The sequence below is a fragment of the Callionymus lyra genome, chromosome 7 (genome assembly GCF_982586985.1).
Source record: "Callionymus lyra chromosome 7, fCalLyr1.hap1.1, whole genome shotgun sequence".
Lineage (NCBI taxonomy): Eukaryota > Metazoa > Chordata > Actinopteri > Syngnathiformes > Callionymidae > Callionymus > Callionymus lyra.
The window spans coordinates 5,911,344-5,934,034 of NC_141824.1; the positions used below are offsets into that span (position 1 = coordinate 5,911,344).

The 22,691-nt window shown below is 40.4% G+C and overlaps 1 non-coding gene and 1 pseudogene across 1 annotated transcript; both read right to left on the bottom strand.

Annotated features, from left to right (window-relative positions):
* Positions 1–4,964: 4,964 nt before the first annotated feature.
* LOC148074816 (serine/threonine-protein kinase B-raf-like) lies at positions 4,965–22,291 on the bottom strand (annotated as a pseudogene).
* On the bottom strand, positions 21,891–22,103 carry LOC148074817 (small nucleolar RNA U3). The gene has a single exon (XR_015711885.1). It is a non-coding gene; the product is annotated as a small nucleolar RNA U3 (small nucleolar RNA).
* Positions 22,292–22,691: the final 400 nt, after the last annotated feature.

Genomic DNA, 22,691 nt, shown 5'->3' on the forward strand with positions numbered 1-22,691 from the left:
TGTGTGGTCAACTGATGCAGAATTTTATTTAAACTAATTAAAAGTGACTCTGTCTAGAGCTGCTCGCTTGTCACCTCCAGAAACTAGACTATAGAGAATAGACAATAAAGAATATACTATAGAGACTAGACTATACTATACTAAACCACTCCATCTTGATGTGAGTGAAATGTATGATATTGTTCTTTTGGAATTAGACGAAAATGGTAAAAATAGAGACTAAAATACTGTAAGAGGAAAGGTCAAAGAAAAAATAATAGATTAAGAGATACATTAAAAGAAACACTGAGAAAAATAAATATGGCATTCTTCTCTCTAGTTGCATAAACCAAACACCTATAGACCAAGAGGAAATGTCATTGAAGTGAATATTAATTAAAGAAACTAGTCAAGATAAGCAAAATAGTAATCTAGAATAGATACTGTATTTCTGTTGTGGGTAAATAATCAAAGAGGTCTGACTCACACCTGATCTAATTAACTATAACATTCATAAACAGATTTGAACTCACACAACAATCTCAGACATTCATATAGATATTACAAATAACACAGTGATCTCAGAGACAAACAAACAAACACATGACTTACATTTTAAATTGAATAAGATAAAAAAGTGTCTCTGCTACGACCTGCTCCCTGTGTGTGTGAGAGAGTGAAAGAATTCTCTCGAACACCCGCCTCTGTTTCTCTCTCTCCATGAAGTCAAAACATACTGATAATTTGAACTTCAAGGTTTATTCAAATAAAACACATGACAAACTTTAACAGACATCCACAGATCAAAGTTATGAATACACAACTCATGACACAAACACAATATCCTCATCACCACCTGAATAGATGCATAACTGACCTTCTCATAACTTCTGATCATTCTTATCCTGTTAGAGGTGGTGTTGAGAAGCTCCAGTGAGGGAGAAATAAGAAGCCACTGTCCACTGCAGACTTAAATATATCAAAAGATCTCCTTCTTAGAAGGTGAACAAGAAACATGAGCCAACATGAGTAAAGCTAAAAACTTGACTAGCATACTTTTAAATATATATATGAACAAATGTAGTTTTAGGAAACTACTCTTTGGACATGTTTTGAAATAGTTAAGATGTTTAAATTACCAAACACAAGAAATCATGATTTGAGATAAATACAACTTCCCTAAAACTATTAAGACTTTACTTAATGCTAAAAGAAGGAACATATTGGTGTTATATATTTAAAAGGACAATCAGATGGGCTGGAAATTGTCCAAACATTGGAGGAAATTTCAAATAACAGAAAACATATTGTTATGATTAAAACATATTTTCAGAATTTATATATATATAATTTTTTAATAAATTAAAATAAAATATTTTATCTACATCAATAGCAGCCAATAATACAATACACAATATAGAAAGTGAAACTTGGAATTAAAAACTGAAATTGATTAATTGAAAAAGTTCAATAAGAAATGGAAATATGTTTCTAAAGCTGCTTCTAACATTCTAAGGCAACTATAAACATTAACAAAAAATATAAAGCAGGGAAAAGAAATTGACTCTGGAAAATGTAAGAATAAATTAATAAATGATGCCTTCAGGAAAGAAAATAGTAAATAATCTATTTAGAAACTACAGAATCATATCAATCTTTAAATTAACTTTGTTAAGGGTAAATCTACCTTTAATCTAAGTTGATCAAAAAATAAGAACTAGAGCAAGAGATTGATGGAAAATAAACAAGTTGAGTTCTAAATCAAAATATGGACTAGCAAGTGTAATTTATTGAAGGAATTGAATTACATAAGCATTGAAAATTACTAGTCTTCATCTACATGACAAAATGAACCTGAATAAACCTCAAATAAATACCAATTTGAAATACTAGAGTTTAACAGTTTTTTGGGGAACTTTAAAATAAAGATAATAAATTGGTTGTAACGATAAGACACTTAAAATTAAATTAAATTGAATTGGTTAATAATGGAAAATAAGGTTACAAATTTTAGTGGAGTTCTATATCTAACAAAGGAGAAGAAAATAATGAATCATTATAATTATAATTGGAAAAAATATTTTATAGAGTAGATTTTTATTTTTTTTATTTTTAATTTTTAATTTTTTTTTTTTTTTATTATTCATAAATTAAGTCTTAGTTAGTCTTTTATTAATTGGTTAAACTTAGGTCCGGAAATCCAACAATAGAAATGCTAATATAGAAAAAACAAAATTGAATAAATAAACGGATGCAGAAATGGTCACTTTTGACAGTCACTTTTTTATATTTGATATTATCCATTTACTTTAGCAATAGACTTTCAAACCAAATCTAAGAGGAATAATAAAGATTAAACAAAGCTTAGAATATTTTTTTTAGCTAATAATGTCATATATTTTAATTTAATTAAATTAATAATTAATTAATCTAATTTAAGAGAGTTAATACAACGAGTATTATGATTAATTAAATGATTTGACAATAGATTTGGATATAAAGTTATTCAAGAAAACATTTTTTAAATACAAATAAATTAGGTTGTTCTATTTGTCCCTCAGGGGGAGGACTTAGATAGATACTTAGCTGGATAATAGGTTTGTTACGTGATGGTGATTCTTGTTGCACGGTTCTGTCGATCAACACTGCTGAAGGGAGCTCTGTCCAGATTGCATTCAATTAGTTTAAATTTTTGGTGTAGAAAACAGCTCGAGAATAAGGTACGACTGTGTTTTACTATCTCTCTGACTTAGGTAGTAAATAGGAAGGGGTTAATTTTGTCTGCATGAAGTAGTATGAGTCAATTCTAAATAAAAAGCATGATTTAAAGATGTATTGTTTCTCATTTGTCCAAAGAATGCGATGCTGTTCATGTCTTTCCTATGTTGCAGGACGAGCTCAATGATGCACTGTTGACGGTGGAGAACGTCAACAACACCTCACACGAGCCCACATCCAAGTCGCCGACAACGGGGCTGCTGCTTTCTTTTTACCTCGTTAAAGAGGTTTTTCAAAGCAGTGGATACTGGCTCCATATCAATGTATATTTTATTAAAATCTCTACTTCAAAATAGACTTATTAGATTTGAGTTAGTTATTGTGAATATGTTTTTTGATGATTTGGCATTCTATTACTTCAGTTTTAATTCATAGCATAATTTGGAATTATTATTATTATTAATTTTTTTTTGGATTTTTTCTTTTTTTTTTGTGATTTGAGACAAATGCTCATAATGTATAATTGTTTCCATTAAATGAATCTGTGTTTCCTCTGTTGCTTTCTCACCATATGTAATCTTTGTGTGGCACTATACGGATGATAGTTTAGCATGTTTAGTTTATAATCAGATTCGCGATCATTATTTTGAAATCAGACTTGTCTTTGTTTTATTGCATCATTAGTTCATGATGCAATCAGGGGGAGTGTAAGGAAATGACAACTTTACTGTAATCAATCACCTAGATTTAACACACATTTCAAATAGTCACTTGATTAACTGATAATCTTACATATTTAATTCATATTAAATAATCCTATTCTTGCATTGCATTCACTTAAACTAAACTCAGGTTCACAACTCAAAGGACGAGGTCACAAAGCCTCACACACAGAAAGATTCAACAATCCAAGATTCCAGGACGTCTGGACAACTGTTTGAGAATTCACTCTGAAGGACACAAGTCGCTGGGAACAGATTCTTGAAAACAACAACTTTTGGTAAATTTCCACTACGATCACGTGCGACCGGCCATCTTAGAATCAAATGTTTACACTTACTGACCAATCCTACATTCACATTTGACTAGAGGCGTTAACCTGAATATTCTACTATAAAGATCCACCATTTTGTCTGATCTTTGCGTTCTGGCATTCGAAGACGTCTGCGATAGATCTCTCTGCTTGCTAGCGCCGTGTTCACGTAAGTTTGTCTCTGACTTTTGCATAATTCACTAAACGAGCATTTTTCTTAAACTCATCCATGTGTCTGTCCTTCATTCCATCACCACGTACGAGGCTGGGGAGGGGTCGGTTCATCGGAACACAAAAAAACCCTAACACTTTTGCTGATGTTTAAAAAAAAAAAGTAAGACTTACTGTTGTTATCAACTGATTGTTTAAATGAGGGTAGAAAACATAGTTAGCATTCAGTCAGCTAAGTGCTAAGCTACGCTAAGCTAAGCTGAGAGAAAACAAGAGTGTAAAACTCCACACCAGAAGCAAAATATGTCGTAATGATGTTGCAAAGGGGGTCAAGGTAGACGTGTACGATGGACGACCACCTCTCTGTCCGTGTTTGAACACCTCTCATCAAGCTAGCAGTTGTTTTAGCTCTCATTGCTGTAGGAATGTTCACCCTCCCTTTTAAAAAAACAAGAGCCTCCTCCGGTTCATCATCGGCTCTTCGTCTCGGGACTCATGTTCCGATCAAAAAGGCTTCAATGCATTTTCTACAAAGTGCAAAGTACACAAGCGTCCAAATGAAAGACTTGTTAGCTTAGATTCTGAAAGATTAGCTCATAAAACAAACCAAAAAAGTCACTTTAAATATGTAGGTATCTGCAGGCCTGCCTGTACAGAAAAAAAGGCAAAAATAAAACAACAGGTGGATTCTAATCAGGACACATGCCGGGATGAGCAACGTAAAGAAGTGTGGACGATAGAGAATGTTTCAGTGAGTAGCAGAGTGCAATATTAAAGCCATGTGATCCAAGAGAAGCTTTTCTCGTCACATGAAGTTAAAGGAGGCGAAGCAGGACTCGTCAGTGCCACATTTTGTGCTGCACAGAACCTTCTCTTGAAAAGGCAAAACACAAATTGAAAGATGAAGGAGATTCAAGTCATAGTTACAGGGTGAACCCCCCTCGCCGGGTCTCAGGACATCCGCCTCCGACAGACGCCGTCGTCATCGCCGTGCAGGCTCTGTCCTGAGTCGGCCTCAGTGCAGTGGAGATGACCGACCTTTGACCTGGCCCGGGGAAGAACCATCCCAAAACCTCTTTTCTGCCGTCTCCCGTGTCCTTCTTCAGCGGAGCGCTCCAGTCCTCCTCACAGCCTCGACCACCGGTCCTGTGTCTGAGTGTGCTGGGCGGTGTTCGGTGGACGGACTCCTCCAGCAGGTGGTCAGAGGGAGGAACACATTCTGCTAATATTCACTTGTTGGTGATGAATGGATCCACCGAAGGGACTTTTGAGAGGTGAAGAAGAAGGAGGGATGAACTGCTGTGAAACAGCACACATTACTTAAACGCCGAAAACTCCCCTGGGAAGGTAAAAAACAAAGGAGACAGAATTTTAGTGATGGATTGACGAGCATATGTCAGCAGTTATTCAGCTGGTTCTTGAAATAACCCAATAGACATTTTGAATTGTCAGGTTTGGACAAAACTTCTGAGATTCATGGCAAACTGAAGTGAACATGTAACATTCTGTCGTAAGCTTGGGACAAGAGACAGAGGACACCCTGGACAGATCTCAACTTCTATACATTTAAACCATCACACGGATATCAAATCATAAACACTTCAATAATCCGCCATTAAGTGACGCTAACCTGCTGTTGACCAATGGCGTTTGTGTTTCTGTCATGTGACGTGTGACTTACCTCCACAACTTTATTGACACCACATTAGAACAATTTAATTCGTACAAGTGTTATTTATTTATTTTTTAATTCACAAACATTTTAAACCTTGTACAATTACAATTAAGTGCAGCATCGTAGTATATCTCCATGAGGTGAATTATTATGGAGCCTCACATTTTGACCTTATTTTGAGCAGCATAAATCATTAATAAAGCTTTAAAGGAACTCTGTCGATTTATGAGAAAATGTATGTTATTCAAGTTTGCCTTATAGTCCCAAAAATATAGTACACTAGTTTATGTGAGTCATTTGTTATCTTTAATTTAGTTCCTGAAATGGGTCTACAAGAATAAATCATTTTGGTCTGGTAATTATTGGAAAGGCTTTGCTGTGATGGGATTCGTTTTTTTTTATTAAACGGATACAGAACAGTGGTTATATAGGGCAACTGCAAGTAACTAGTTACACATGCCTCGACTGCGTAGAAAGAATAGTGTGGTATCCAGAGACTAGGGGTGTCGATGTTTGCAGACACGCCTACAGTAAGAATCAGTTACGAACATGCTTCTCTGAACTGTGGGAGGAAAGTCGAGTGCAGAGACGCAAATAAAAACCTACCATAGCCACCGGCCTGTATTGGGGTCTTGGGTGACGCGCAGGCATACAAGCTGAAGTCCTCCGTCTGGAAACCAGCTCTGTTTAACGCTGCGGTGGATTTTGGGGAGCGAGCGAGCCAGCAGCTCGATGGACGCCAGGATCTCAAAAGAACAATGAGACTCACAATAAGTCTTACTTCACTTTCAAAGGTAAAACTTCTTTGAGATCCTTGGAAAAACATAAACAAACTCTTTTGAAATAAAATACTGATATAGCTTGAACAAGTGCAGACCGGGCGGCATTGGCGGGCATTGGGGGGCCGTGGCCGCCCCCAGGGTCAGCCGTGACCACCCTGGCAGGAAGGGAGTTATTTTTATGTAAGAGTTCAACCCTCTGCCCTGTCGAACGAAGCCAAAGCGCTGGCCTATCACAGGTGATGTAAATGGACAATGTTGTAGCTCAACTCTTCAGTTATTGCCATGTGAGAACACACAACAACACTAACAGAAATCCGGGATTCAAAATATGTTCGTTTATTATCTTCTTCTATCTCTCAACACACATCCATCAATGTCAAGAGAACAGCGCACCCAAGTGGTCATTAGGTTCCACTACAGTTATTGTTATCATTTGACAATAATGGTTACAGTTGCTTATAGAGTCAGTAATTGGTTTTGGTTTTCAGTATGAACATCCATAATACCCTGACGAGTAAAAAGTAACAAGGAGAGCGAGCAGGAAGCAACGCCATCCATGTCTACTGAAAACACACTGAAGTCAACCTGAACCCTGGAGTGAACCTTCAAACTGAGAGTCGCTGCAGCTAAAGCTTTACTTGAACTCACCAAGTCACCTGTCTTGGACTTGGGCTCAGTTCAGTGTTTTTATTGTACCTTTTAAAAACAAGGCTCCTGTAGAATGACTAAATAGCCTATATTGTGATGATTGTTATTTGGTGCCCTTTAAAAAGACATATTTTTAAGCAACTGGGCTTCATCAAGTATCAAACACATCACACATGATTTTGTTTAATGAGATGACAACTTATTTGATGTTCAATCCAGTGTTCAGGTTGACTTCAGTGCTTATGTTTTTAGTAGAAGTGAAGCTGTGGTGCTTTAGTTTAATACATGGACACAGCACTAAACTTTGAAAATCACTTTTCAGTAATGGGAGAATTTTTTCTCTACACTGTGCGATTAGTCCCAGAGCCATTTTTCCATTTAGGTTGAAAAGTTTGCCCCCTGAAAAAATGTAATGCCCCCCTTTAAATGTTTTTTCTGCAGCCGGGTCTGAACAAGTGTGTGATCCCACCTGGGGGAAAAGGGGGCGCTCTTCTCTCTTCTTCTTCAGGCAGTCGGCCATCAGCCTCTTCATGGCCTTGGGACAGTTGCTGCGCACCTTGCTGAGGTCCGGCGACAGGTAACCTGGACCCACCATGAATATTATCTGCAGCAGAAACCGTTTCATTACATCTTTGAGAGGACTCTGCTTTATTATAGAAAAAGACTGGAGTGTGACGAACAAACATCTGACCTGGTCTCGGTTGTTGATGTTGGAGTAGGGCAGAGCTCCGGACATGAGCTCATACAGCACGATGCCGAAGGCGTAGACGTCGGACTGGAAGCTGTAGGGATTCTTGTCCTGCAGTCTGATGACCTCAGGAGCCTGAAAGAGCAGTCCTGTCAGGAGGGAGTTCAGGTGAGTCGCGAGGGGCAGCTTCACACTCACCATCCACAGGATAGACCCAGACAGCTGCTCAAACTGGTGTGAGCCGCTCCAGCGGGACTTCACTGTGGCCAGACCGAAGTCACCGATCTTTACCGTCAGGTCCTCGTGGAGGAAAATATCTGGAGGAGAAGTCGTCAAGGACACTTCCTGGGAAGAATGCTCTTCATTTCTGGAAAAAAGATATTCTTACAATTGTAATTCTTTTGTTAGACATTTGATAAACCAAAGATTATTCATTAGTTATCCACAATCAAAATGGGACACCTGTCACTCAAGGAGCTAATGAGTGATAGGAATAACACGAGTTTCAATGCTTTTGATTTTTCTTTTAAAGTAGTTTCATGTAACTTTCAATAACTCCAGACTGGTTGATCTCTCTTAGGATACTGTTGCTCTTCAGATCCCGGTGGATGATTGATTTGGCGTGAAGATAACTGTTCAGGAAAAAACACAAAGCAACATAAGCGAGAAGCACAAACAACAACAAACAAGTGTAGCGACTCACTCCATGCCCTGAGCCGTCTGCCGGGCAATGTCGATGAGCTTGATCATCTCGAACTTGGTCTCCATGATGTGCAGGTGATGGTAGAGACTGGAGCCTTCACACCACTGGGTGACGATGGCCAGCTGGGGCTTGGTGGTGTAGCCCATGAACAGCAATATGTTCATGTGACGCGTTTTCCTGTCGCACACAAACACAGATGTTTAAGTCCAAGGCAGAGGTCAAAGGTTCGAGTTAGTGACATGAGCTACCTGAGGACTCCCACTTCATTCTTGAAGGCTTGAAGCTGTTGAGGGGTGGGTGCCGTCACGTTCAACATCTTCACAGCAACATCGCCTGAAATTGAAGATTAATAAAATAAGCTGCTTGTTCTAATTCACATGTGTCACACATTCACGGGCAGGAGGGGCCAATACATGCTCGTGTTGATATGTTGACTGATAAAGATGACAGTAGTTAAGATGAGGAATAGAGATTATCAAAAATAAAAGCAAAATTGAGGATGATGAAAGGTTTGTTTGATTAAAATGTAAAAATAAAAAGATAATTCAGACATGATCCTAATCAGAGACATGCTTACTGTTAAATACAGCAAAATGTTAATATTAAAATAAAATAAAATAAAATTGTTTCCTGACTCCCATCGTATATATATGCAAAAAATACACACAAAAAAAGGGTGTGTCGTCCACGTTGCCTGGTACAACTTTTAGCCATCATGAAACATTTTGGCTAGAAAAAAACTCAATAAATTCACACTTTCCCATAATGCCCAGAGACAATTTCTCTTAATGAAGTTTCAACATAAAGCATGTTGAAGTAGAACCTCAATGTAAATCAGCTCTGATAGTCCCTGGTTCAAATTGTATTTCAATGCAAACAAAGGCCTTATCATTAGATTCTTGAATGTACTGTAGTACCTTTAAATACTTTTATGGATTCTAGGGAACCCTAGCAAATCTACATGTTGTTAGACCCACAACCTCAACTGCTAGAAGATTTGTGTGATTGAGTTTGACACCACTTCTCTATTGAGTCTGGTCGAACTATTTAAGCTCATTTTTATCTTCCCTGTAACATGTTTACAAAGGACCAGGGATTAGTAAAGACACTCGCCACGATAATGATATAAATGGCAGTTACCAAACAGTGTTCGGTTTTGCTGCCATTTTCTTTCTGATTTTGTTTAAAATATATATATTAGGGATAAGGATGTAACGTTCCAAATGTATCCTATTAGTAACAATTTCATTACAGTTATTGACATTGGTATAAAACCTTAATAATTGGAATAAAAAAAAAAATCCATCCCTTAGAAAAGAAACTTCATTAACACTAGTCTGTAGACTCTAGCAGCGTTAAACTAAACTATTTAGACCGACTCTTACCGTGCCACTTTCCCTTGAAGACCGTTCCAAATGAACCAGATCCTATCCTCTGACCCAGAGTGATCTGGCCCTCAGATATCTCCCAGTCGTCGCTGGAGTCCCTCCTCCCGAGAGTTTTCTGTTTCACGGCACATCACCATCACCTTCATCATCACCACAGCAACGTTCATCAAAGCACAAAGACGGTCTCTTACCATTTTATTGCGATCTTCAGACGAGGACGACGACTTGCGCTCTCTTTGTGGACACGGGGACTTCTGCGGGACCTTGACGTTGGTCAGAGAGCCGGGTAGAGATGCAGGAGGAGTGGCGGACAGACCTGTGGTGGTACCTGGACAGCAGGGGAAACAGAGAAAAAGCATTTGGAGCTTGAAAAAGTGAGTTAAGGCAGAAGAGGAGAGAAGAAGAAAGTTGACTTTAAAGAGTGCGTTTGCCGTTTGAATGTGCAGAAGAGGTCATGCAGTGGCAAATAATGTTTGTTACCCTATGATTTATTATTTTTTCATTTTACATCATGAATGAAACTCATTCGTACTTTGACTCTCAATTGTGAATACTTTCAAGAATGATTTATACAAGTTAAAAGCCTTAATAATTACAAATCTAAAACTAATTATTTTATTGACTTGCAGTCACGTTTATGCAATTTAATGAAAGAGGTCATATATATATAAATAAATAGCTCAGTTAGACTTTTTTTTATTTATAAGGCCAAATATTTTTTAATGGAGCTACACTGGTAAATGATACATGGACATTTTAAATACTACATTCATTATCAAAAGGCTTGACTTATCCAAGGAATCTCTTAAAAACAGCATCATTTATTTGCATATATTTACCATACAATGATGAAGAAAACGACTCTTTTGAAGTCTGTGTAACAAAAGTGCATCACAGTGTTTGAAACAGTAAGATTGAAGTGAATCCCACAACCATGAGAGAGAACATGTGAAAACATAAAGAGGGAAACACACACAGTGGACTTGACACAAGGTAAAGGGGCTGTTGTGCTGGGGTGGAGGTGTAGGTGAAGGAGGAAGAGGATGGGGGAAGAGAGGAAGAACACAGGAACACACAGAGGCCTAACTACCTCGGAAAACAGGCTCGGGCTCAAAATCAAAGACTATGTCATTGGGGTAGGAGTATAGGAGGGGGCTTGAGGTCCGTGTTCGGTGCTTCCTCAAGCAGCGGGCGGGGTGGGTCGGGGGGGCTGCAGGGCAAAAAGAGACAGACACACCATCACTGCTACTCACCCGGCCCCTCTAACCACCAACTGTCCATGGTTTTGCTCATGGCTTTACTGGAGCATTCATCTTACAACTATCACAGTTCCACTTCCTATTTTTAAACATTACCAGTTCAGTGAAGACGATTCTCTGAGACCAATCGTGGCAGAAACTAATACTGGCAACTCTTGATCCTTCTTAACATTTATAGTTAGAAAAATAAGTTTTTCACATTTCCATATTTTTATATTGAAGCAATCATTAACTGTAATTACATCTGTTAAGCAATGTCAAAGAAAACGCCTTTACTCATTGTGTTATGCACAGTACTTTTATTTTGAAGGATGTGTATTGTTCGATCCCGGATGTGATGTGTGATTTGCTCCGGGAAAAGTTGATTAAGGCTTGTGTGTTCCAGCCGTTGTTTAATGAAGAAAATAAAGCAATGATTGAAGCTGTACTGAAGTGGAGTTTGAATGAAAATCCTTAACAGGTTATGGGCCCAGACAGCTTCGGTCACCGCTAGTGACTAATGACGGACAGAAGTGGCAGAGAATGAGAGCCAACTTGAAGATAAGTACCGGGCAAAGTTACGACGAGCGTCGCGACGCAATACGCGAACGCTAGAGCTAAGAGCTAAGTGCTAACAAGCTAGCAGAAGAAAAGACCGCAAAACACGTGTAGAGATGACGAACAGAGGAGCCGCAGGGATGCTATCGCCGCAACTGTTTTTTGACGGAACAGATGATAAGCATGACCTTTGGGAAACGAGATTGCTTGGTCACTTGCACATCTTAAACCTGAAAGAGACTATTTTGCATGAGCCCACGGATGCTAGTGAAGAGCAGTTAGCTCTAGACGGAGGGAAGAATGCTGACTGCTATGCCGAACTGATAAGACTGATAGATGATAAAAGTCTATCTCTAATCAGACATGACACTGCTGATAAAGGCAGGGAGGCACTGAAGATATTGAAAGAACATTATTTGGGAAAAAGCAAGCCAAGAATAATAAGTTTATACACATCGTTGACCAAGCTGCGGATGGCAGACAACGAAAGTGTCACAGGCTATATTATAAGAGCGGAAAATATTATCACTGCTTTGAGAAATGCAGGTGAAGCTATGAGTGATGGACTAATCATAGCCATGATACTTGGTGGACTACCGGACATGTTCAGGCCTCTAGCTGTCCATGTGACACAAAATGAAGACCAAGTTACATTCACAGACTTTAAGAGGAGGCTGAGAATCTATGAAGAAGCTGAAAAGATGAAAACGGCTGAATCAACGGACAATGTAATGAAAACACACATAAAACATAGCAAGCAAAATATGAATACACACGCGCCGACAGGACGGCGACTTTAACAGCAGCTCCGAGTGTTTTTTGGGTTTTATTACTTTTTTCCGAGGTTTGCCTCTGTCTTTTCAAACTTTTCTTTTCATCATACTGTCTCTTTAAGACTCGCGGACAGTTTTCTATAAAAATTGGAAACTTTCAGTGAAAAAGGAAAGTTTTTCATCGCTTTTTCTGGTGCGCAACGGGCGTCCTGCGCGCGTAATGGCCATCGTCTACAGTCGGGATCAGCTGCTGGCGCTGCGTTTCTCCGCGGTGCGGCCGGAGGAGCGACCCATCATCCCCCGGGATATTATGAAGCGGAGACGGGGACGCCGCGCCGGAGTTAAACGCCGGGAGCTGAGGAGAGCTTATCGACCGGCGCTGCCGTCCGTCGTCATGGGCAACGTGAGATCTCTGCCAAACAAGATGGACGAACTCGCGGCGGCGACCAGGTTCGACCCGGAATATCGACGGTGCAGCATGCTGATGCTCACGGAGACGTGGCTGAACCAGAACCACACGGACGCGATTGCTGCGCTGGATGGATTCTGCTTATTACGCGCGGACCGGACGGAGATGAGCGGGAAGAGAAAGGGCGGAGGACTGGCAGTGTTCGTCAACGAGAAGTGGTGCCTTCCCAGGCACGTTACTTTAAAGGTTCAACACTGCTGTCCTGACATTGAACTTTTGGCGCTGAGTCTGAGACCTTTCTACTTGCCACGGGAGTTTTCACATGTTGTCGCGGTGCTTGTGTACATTCCACCGTCGGCGAGCGCGGAGGCAGCATGTGACGTCATCACTGGAGTAGTGAACGGGTTACAGACTCAGAGCCCTCAGGCCCTCTTTATCATCTCCGGTGATTTTAATCACGCATCTCTTTCTTCCTGTCTGCCCAAATTCACGCAGTACGTCACTTGTGCCACCAGAGACAATAACACACTGGACCTTTTCTATGCGAACACTAAAGACGCTTATTTATCATCCCCCCTTCCTCCTTTGGGACGAGCTGACCACTGTCTGGTCCATCTCCTACCTGTTTACAAGCCACTTGTGAGCAGGCAACCAGCAGTGACTCGCTCAGTCAAGAAGTGGTCTGAAGAAGCTGAGGAAGCTCTGCAGGTCTGCTTTGAGACCACGGACTGGAGCATCTTCAGTGAGTCCCACAAGGAGGATATTGACGGACTAACTTCATGTGTCACGGACTACATAAACTTCTGTGTGGAGAGCATTGTACCAACAAGAACTGTACGATGCTTCTCCAACAACAAACCCTGGATCAATCCTGATATAAAGGCTCTCCTAAAGGAGAAGAAGAGAGTCTTTAGGTCAGGAAACAAAGAGGATCTGATGGCAGTCCAGAGGGAGCTAAGAAGAAAGATCAGGGAGGGAAAGGGGAGGTACAGGAGGAGGATGGAAGAGAGTCTGGCCAACAACAACACCAGAGATGTCTGGAGAGGTTTGAAATCCATATCCGGACATCAGACCAGGCTCTCTGTAGCAGCGGGGGATAAAAATTGGGCCGACAACTTAAACAGTTATTTTTCAAGGTTTGAGGTGTCGGCTCCCCCCCCTGCTCAACCATTCACACCTCTACACTTACCTTCTCCTCTCCCCCGAGCTTGTATTGTTTCAGCCCCCCCGCTGACTCCGCAGGGGACAATGCCCCCCCACCCCAGCCTGTCCCTCACACCTCTCCAGGTGAGAAATCAGCTTAGGAGAACCAAGACAACAAAGGCCCCTGGACCAGACGGCATCGGTGGCAAAGTACTCAGGACGTGCTCTGACCAGTTAAGTGAAATTGTTGGACTTCTGTTCAACATGAGCTTGACCCTGGGAAGAGTTCCACTACTGTGGAAGACGTCCTGTGTGGTACCGGTGCCGAAGACTCAGCACCCTAAGGATCCCAGCTGCTACAGACCTGTGGCCTTGACATCCCACCTTATGAAGGCTCTGGAGCGGCTGGTCCTTAGTTACCTGAGTCCTCTGGTGCGCTCCTCCATGGATCCGTTGCAGTTTGCCTACCAACCTGACATCGGCGTGGAGGACGCCATCATCTTCCTTCTCCACCGAGCACTTTCTCATCTGGAGTTGCCTGGAAGCACTGTGAGGATCCTTTTCCTGGATCTAAGCAGTGCTTTCAATACCATCAGGTCAAACATCCTGAGGGACAAGCTGGAGCTGTCTGGAGCGGACACTCACCTCACGGACTGGATTGTGGACTACCTCACCAACCGTCCACAGTTCGTGAGGACCCGGGATGGTGTTTCGAGGACTGTACTGTGCAGTGTAGGGGTCCCCCAGGGAACAGTGTTAGCACCGTTCCTCTTTTCACTGTACACTGCAGACTTCCAACACCTGTCTCCCACCAGTCACCTGCAGAAGTTCTCGGACGACTCCGCCATCGTCGGCCTCATTAGGGACGGGGATGACGGGCCGTACCGGGGACTTGTCCAGGACTTTGTTGACTGGTGCCTGGAAAACCACCTTCAGATCAACTCCAGCAAAACTAAGGAGTTGATCGTGGATTTCCGGCGGTGTCCCTCCATCTCCCCCTCACCACTGAACATCCAGGGACAGGACATTGAGATTGTCACGACTTACAAGTTCCTGGGTGTTCACCTCAACAACCGCTTGGACTGGGTGGATAACACTGCTGCTGTCTATAAAAAAGGGCGGAGTAGAATCTACCTGCTCCGGAGGTTGAGGTCGTTTGGTGTCCGGGGGCCACTCCTGAAGTCATTCTATGACTCAGTAGTGGCCTCTGCCATCTTCAACGGTGTGGTCTGCTGGGGGAGCAGCATGACAGCAAAGGATAGGGCTAAACTGGACAGCCTTATTAAGAAGGCCAGTTACGTCCTAGGGCGCCCCCTGGATCCTGTGGAGGAAGTGACTGGAGGGAGGATGCGGAGCAAGCTGGGCTCCATGAGGAGGAACTTGTCTCACCCTCTCCAGCACACACTGAGGGCATTGAGGAGCTCCATCAGTGATAGGATGCTCCATCCCCGGTGTGTGAGGGAGAGGTACCGCAGGTCTTTCCTCCCTGCTGCCATCAGACTCCACAATAAGAACTCAGCAAGATAAATATTTAACAGCACCTTTTCTTCTTGTTATTTTTGTAAATATGATTGTGTAAATATTATATAGCGCAGATTTATCTTTTATTCCATTTAGATTTTATTTCTCGTTTTTATTTCTGGGTGTTTCATTTCTCTTGCTGCTGTTAAACCGAATTTCCCCTCGCGGGACAAATAAAGGTTTTCTGATTCTGATTCTGATTCTGATTTAATAACAAAAGACATGAAGATGTAAGTGTGACATGCTACAGGTGTGGAATAAAAGGACACATAGCAAGACAATGTACGCGAAAAGTGTGGTGCAGTTACTGTAAAAGCAACACACATAAAGAATCCCTGTGCAAGAAAAAGGGAGATCAAGATGGTGCCAGAAAAGTTGCAGAGAAAGAGCAAGAAGGTGATGACGACCATCTCTTCATGGCGAAACATACAAAGACTGAGAGACCAGCTGACAACATCAAGATGAAAAGCATCATGGTGGATGGAGGAGCAACCTCTCACATCGTGAACGACATGAGCAAGTTTGTGAGTTTCGACGACACATTTCAGCCAGAGACCCACGCAGTCGAGCTGGCAGATGGGACCGAGTGCAACGGAATCGCCCAACGCAGAGGGACCGCTGTGATTCATCTCCTGGACAGCACCGGACGACAACACAGAGCACAGCTTCGGCAAGCACTCTACATGCCAACGTACCCCCAAGACATCTTCTCAGTGGCGAGAGCAGCGAATGGAGGAGCAACAGTCACGTTCAAGAAAAAGAACAGTCACATGATCACAAAAGATGGCAGCAGGTTTGACATTCATGAAAGTGGCAATTTGTATTATTTATCAACTGTTGAACAGAGTGTTGATAAATGTAAAGTGTCCCACGACATACAAACCTGGCATGAGATTATGGGTCATTGCAATTATGAAGATGTACAAAAATTACAAGGTGTTGTAAAAGGCATGGTGATAAGTGTGTACGAAAGGAAAATTCACACAGAGTAGAAATAGGGAGCCAGACAGAAAAGCTACAAAACCATTACAGCTAGTCCACACTGATCTAGCAGGTCCAATGCGAACCCCGAGCATAGAGGGACACAGATACGCTCAATCTTTTACAGATGACTACTCAGGTACAATGTTTGTGTACTTCCTTAAAGCTAAAAGTGATGCAGTTCATGCCACAGAAAGATTCTTGGCAGACATAGCACCTTATGGTGAAGTCAAGTGCGTCCGTTCAGACAACGGCACTGAGTTTACAACTCAAGTTTTCCAAGAACTGTTGACCAAGAATAGGATAAGGCATGAAAAGTCAGCGCCCTATTCGCCACACCAAAATGGCACAGCAGAGAGAGGTTGGCGAACTCTCTATGACATGGGCAGGTGTTTACTGTTAGAGAGTAACTTACCAGATAAACTATGGAACTATGCTGTACAGACAGCTGCTTACGTTAGAAACAGATGCTACAGCAGACGCACAAGAAAAACTCCATATGAGATGTTTACAGGCGTGAAACCGGATGTTTCCAAACTGCAGAAGTTCGGGTCCATCTGTTTTGCCTACAAACAAGAGAAAGGGAAGTTGGATTCCAGGTGCCAGCAAGGTGTTTTTATAGGATATGATAAAAACAGCCCAGCTTATCTGGTGTACTATCCAGACACAGAAAAAGTCCAAAAGCACAGGTTAGTGAAATTCACAACCAAAACAGCAAATGAAAAAGAGACACAAACATCTGAAGCACACATTGAGTATTGTGATAGAGATGTACAGCCAAAAAGTCATGACAATGGAGAAATGGTTGATGAAAACAAAGAAAATGCATCAAGTCATGATAAGGAAAGTGATGTTTCGGAGACTGCTCCAAAACAGACTGAAGTGTCTCAGCAAGAAGACGATGCTGAGAGAACAAGGCGGAACCCAAAGAGGGAAAGAAAGAAACCAACTTACCTACAGGACTTTGAAACGGAAGAAAAGGTAGACAAACTACAAACATGTATTGACTTCTGTTACAGAGCAGTGTGTGACATTCCTCAGACTTACAAGGATGCCATTGCTTCAACCAACTCAAGGCAGTGGATCAATGCTATGAAGGAGGAGATGCAGTCACTGGAGGAAAATGAAACATTCAGCCTCACCCATCTTCCACCAGGCAAACGAGCAGTGGGGGGCAGATGGGTGTACGCACTCAAGAGTAACACTGATGGAACAGAAAAGTACAAAGCAAGATACGTAGCAAAAGGCTACAGTCAAAAACAAGGAACTGATTACGAAGAGACATTCTCACCTACTGCTGATATGACCAGTGTGAGGGTGATCATGCAGAAGGCAGCGCAGGAGAATCTGCTGCTGCATCAGATGGACGTTAAGACAGCATATTTACATGCACCTATTGATTTTGAACTTTACATTGAGCAACCAGATGGTTACGAGACATGGTCAGACACAGGTGAGAAACTGGTGTGTAAACTGCATAAGTCTCTCTATGGTCTCAAGCAGTCCGGAAGAAACTGGAATGCTATGTTACATGCATGTTTGATCAGAAATGATTTCACACAGAACCCTGCTGATCATTGTGTGTATACAAAAGAAAAACATGATGAAAAGGTAATCCTCATTATATGGGTTGATGATTTGATAATAGCAGCTAGCAATGAAAGTGTATTAACAAATGTGAAAACAATGCTAACTGAAAAGTTCAAAATGAAAGATCTGGGAAGACTCAGACATTTTCTGGGAATAGACTTTGAGCAAACAGAAGGCCAAGTTGTTATGTCACAGAAAAGATATGTGAACAAAATACTGAAAAGATTTGAAATGGAAGACTGTAGGGCAAGAGAGACCCCATGTGAACCAAAACTTGACTATTCAGAAAATGCTGAAAAAATGACAAATTCAAGAAAGTACAGAGAGGCAGTGGGAAGTTTAATATATTTGTCCACATGCACTAGACCAGACATAAGTTTTGTGGTCAGTAAACTCTCACAGCATTTTGATGATCCAACTGAAGAACACTGGAGCACTGTAAAACATGTCTTTAGGTACCTTAAAGGTACAGCAGAACAAGGTTTATGCTTCAAAAGAAATGACACAAGTAAACTAGGTTTGAAAGTGTACAGTGATGCAGACTGGGCATCAGAGAGAGCAGACAGGCGCAGTATCTCAGGTTATTGTGTCAGTTTATGTGAAGGAAGCTCTCTAATTTCATGGAAATCAAGAAAACAACCAACGGTTGCACTTTCTACATGTGAAGCAGAATACATTGCCTTAGCATCAGCTATACAGGAAAGTATATATTTGAAACAGCTACTTAAAGGAATGGACAAGTACCAGTATGCACAAACAAAAGTGTACGAAGACAACCAAGGTACTATTGCACTTGCCAAGAACCCTGTAAACAGGCAAAGATGTAAGCACATAGACATCAAGTATCATTTCATCAGGGAGATTGTAAACACTGGCAAGATACATCTGGAGTATTGTCCTACTGAGCAAATGCTTGCTGATGTAATGACAAAACCAGCAACTAAACTGAAACTGAAAAGGTTTGTCAAAGATATATGGTACATAAAAGTACATACAATTTTGTGTTCTCGGGAAACCCATTAAGTTAAAGACGAGTGGGGGTGTTAAGCAATGTCAAAGAAAACGCCTTTACTCATTGTGTTATGCACAGTACTTTTATTTTGAAGGATGTGTATTGTTCGATCCCGGATGTGATGTGTGACTTACTCCGGGAAAAGATGATTAACGCTTGTGTGTTCCAGCCGTTGTTTAATGAAGAAAATAAAGCATTGATTGAAGCTGTACTGAAGTGGAGTTTGACTGAAAATCCTTATCAACATCTATCTTGGATTATTATCATTACTATCATTTATATTACAAATGCATTGTTATTCAAAAGTACAAGACAATATTGGCTTTATTTTTAGTCATGTACGTACTGGAATGGTTCTAACCATCTGTTTATTCATTTATATTTTGGGGTTTATTTAACAAAATAATACAGTTACATAGTTTATGTTACAACATTGCTAATGTTTCTAAACTGCTAATTAATGCAAGTCAAGTGTCGTTTAAGCTACTTTTTTATTGCAGCTAAATCTCCAAAAGGGAAATATATTGAGAGGTGCAGGCTTGTTAAACTTTTATATATATATATATTTATATATGTATATACTGTATGAGTCACTTGACAACTTTATTTAACCTAATTACTATGAATTATGAATGAGGAGCTAATGAGGCTCATAAACATTGTTGCTAAATTGCTAATGAAGTTATAGTTTATTTTACACACTAGCTTACAGGCAATATTTGAAAAGCACTGCAGAAATACATTAGATAAACAAATACATAAATATGGCTGATATGAAAAGATTACTAACGGTTTGTTTTTTTAATTTACCCTAAAACATGACTATTGACATGTGTACCAATTGTTATTATAGTTACTTATTTAACCAAGTAGCTGAGTGTGTAGAAGCTGTTGGATGAATCATTTTATCATATTTGGTTGTTCAAGCAAAGCGAACTACACACAATTAAATATTATATATGGTATATGGTATTGTCTTTTTCAACATTCCATTTATATTTATATTCATTATTGGGTCTCTCACACACACACACACACACACGCACACACACACACACACACACACACACACACACACACACACACACACAAAACACTAAGAGCACGCAGACGCGGAATGGTTGGAAAAAAAGCCACAGGATGTTTGGGAAATGTTGCGTGTTGATCTTTACCTCCCTCCGACCTCGGTAAGCACTGATCACGAATCAGATCCTGTAAAGAATCAACATTTGTGTTACTATTATTATAAAATAGTTTAAGGAAAGAATATACAACGTCGGATGAAATCATTTGAACATTCATCCATTTTTTTCAGATGCAGGCAGAACCTCTGATTACTTGGCTTCACATTCTTACAACAAAAATCAAGTCATTTATATCAACAACTGTTGCATCTCACATCAATGTTGACAGGCTCGATGGTGTTGATATGGACGTTGGGTGCGGACGACGAGCGGTCCCGCTGCCCAAACTGGTTACGGTGGTCTTCCTCATTGGGCCGGAAACTAGGTGGGATGGGTATGGACTTGGACGGGGACACAGTGGCGTGGCATATGGATCTGGAAAGGTTTGAAGCCATCAATAAGAGAGAGCACAGAGACGAACACGCAGAAAGGGAGAGAGCGGGGATTACCCTGTGGAGTCTGATGGGGGGAGTGAAGGACAGACTTCGGACACGGGGGTCGTCCCTTCTGAAGAAACTTCCTCCTGAGTGAAGGGGTGGTGCTCGAAGAACTTGGAAACTAGCAATAAGCTTGAACCACAAAAGAAAATGTTATTAAAATCAAGTTTAAATGAAGGTTTTTTACTGAATGTTATCCTGCTTATATATTAATCTATAACTGCACACACGTTTATAGGTGCATCAGGTTAAAAACAATACTTTCTTTCTATTAAATTGTTAATTATTTAGACGCGCTTAAACTGACCATGACCTCAGTGAAGAGTCAACACTTTAAATCACAGCTTAATTTAAGATTTTGTACAACTTCTCAAGTGACACAACTTACTGTAACTGGTCGTAGTTGACACACATAAGAGGAACCTCGGTGCTGCAGCGCTGGTGGAACTTGTACCCCCATGTCTGGCAGCGGAACCCCTGGAAAAGCAGCTTCCTGCAGAAGTCGCAGAAGGCCAGAGTGAAGAAAGTCTTCCTCACCTAAAACTGATCAACTTTAATGCCTAAACAATTTAGAGTCATGAAGATGGAGGAGAACTTAGGTCTGTATCTGATGTGCTGATAAAGTACAATTTATAATAATAATACCTTTCATTATTAGTCATTATTATTAATGATTTGAACTGAATAAACAGACTCCAGTCAAGCTGGTTTTTTACTAACTAACTAGATTCATATCATATTAAATATAAGGAATAAGTTACTAAGACTCATTGGACAGCAGGTGGCAGTGTCATTTCAGAGATTGCTTAAACGACATTATAGTTTTTAGGTTTTATATGATACAACTTTTAAAATACATAATGGAATATAACAAAAAAAAGTGTACCTTGCTACAGACTTTTGTGTTTTTAGTATTAATATGGAACCTTGCAAACATAAGTGAAGTCAATCGCTCACACACGACTGACCACAATGCATCTGATTACAATAATTCAATAATGCTGTTTCACTTTCAAGGGACACAAACATGTTTTCAATACAAAAATAAACCTTTACTTTGGGATACTTTTGTGTTTTTATGTGTGTAATTCATTGCTTCTTGGACAGATCCGTTTAGTCTGTCAATTTCAACAAAGACTAAGACATATCAGATTCAGTCTTTACATTAAAATGAAAATACTTTTGTTTCTTTTTGTTAAAATTAAAAAAGAAAATTAGATTAAAACTTTCCTTGATAGTTTATTGTCTTGAACACAACAACCACTCTGATCATATTCCTCTCAATACTGCACAAGGAAGTAAAGAAGGATCATCAATGACAGAGAACATATGAAGTGAATCATTATTCTCTGTCTGCTTCACACTCAGGAAGGAATATCACAACTCTTCATCATGGTTAGTGACACCAAACACTTTACAAACACATTTCTTAAGTTAAGAACTATAGAAATGATCCCTGAAAGTATAGTCTTAACTTAACTCTGCACCAACATCACACTCCATCCTCACACCAAACCATTACAGTGACGGATGCATAGTTTTTGAATTTTAAAATGTTACTGTCATTCATTTGATTGCAAAGAGATGAGACTAGAAAACATAATTGTAGTTTCATAGTTTATACACAACATGTATTCAAAATCACTACGTTCAATTCCATAATTCATCTAAACTGTGATTATTGATCACCATGACATTAAAACAACTATATCAGGTTATTTTATTATGCATTACAAACAATTGTAAACATTAAACAATATAGTTTAATACAAGGGAAAATACATTTGAACAAGAGTTGTGTTTGATGTTAAAATGAAAACGTTTTTTCAATTATTAACATTCTGACTTAGGTGAGCGACTCACAGCTAGGGGGCGATCTAGGTGGATTGTTGTGGTGTCCTCTTCCACGCTGCAAACAGAAAGCAGTTGAGTGCAGTGAGGGCGTGACACACAAGTCTCATAGAGGCACACCTGACTGGTGCAGGTGCTCGGGGGGCGGAGTCAAACATCCACACTGGGCGTCTCACCACACCTGTCCAAATGTGTCGTCAGTGTTGCAC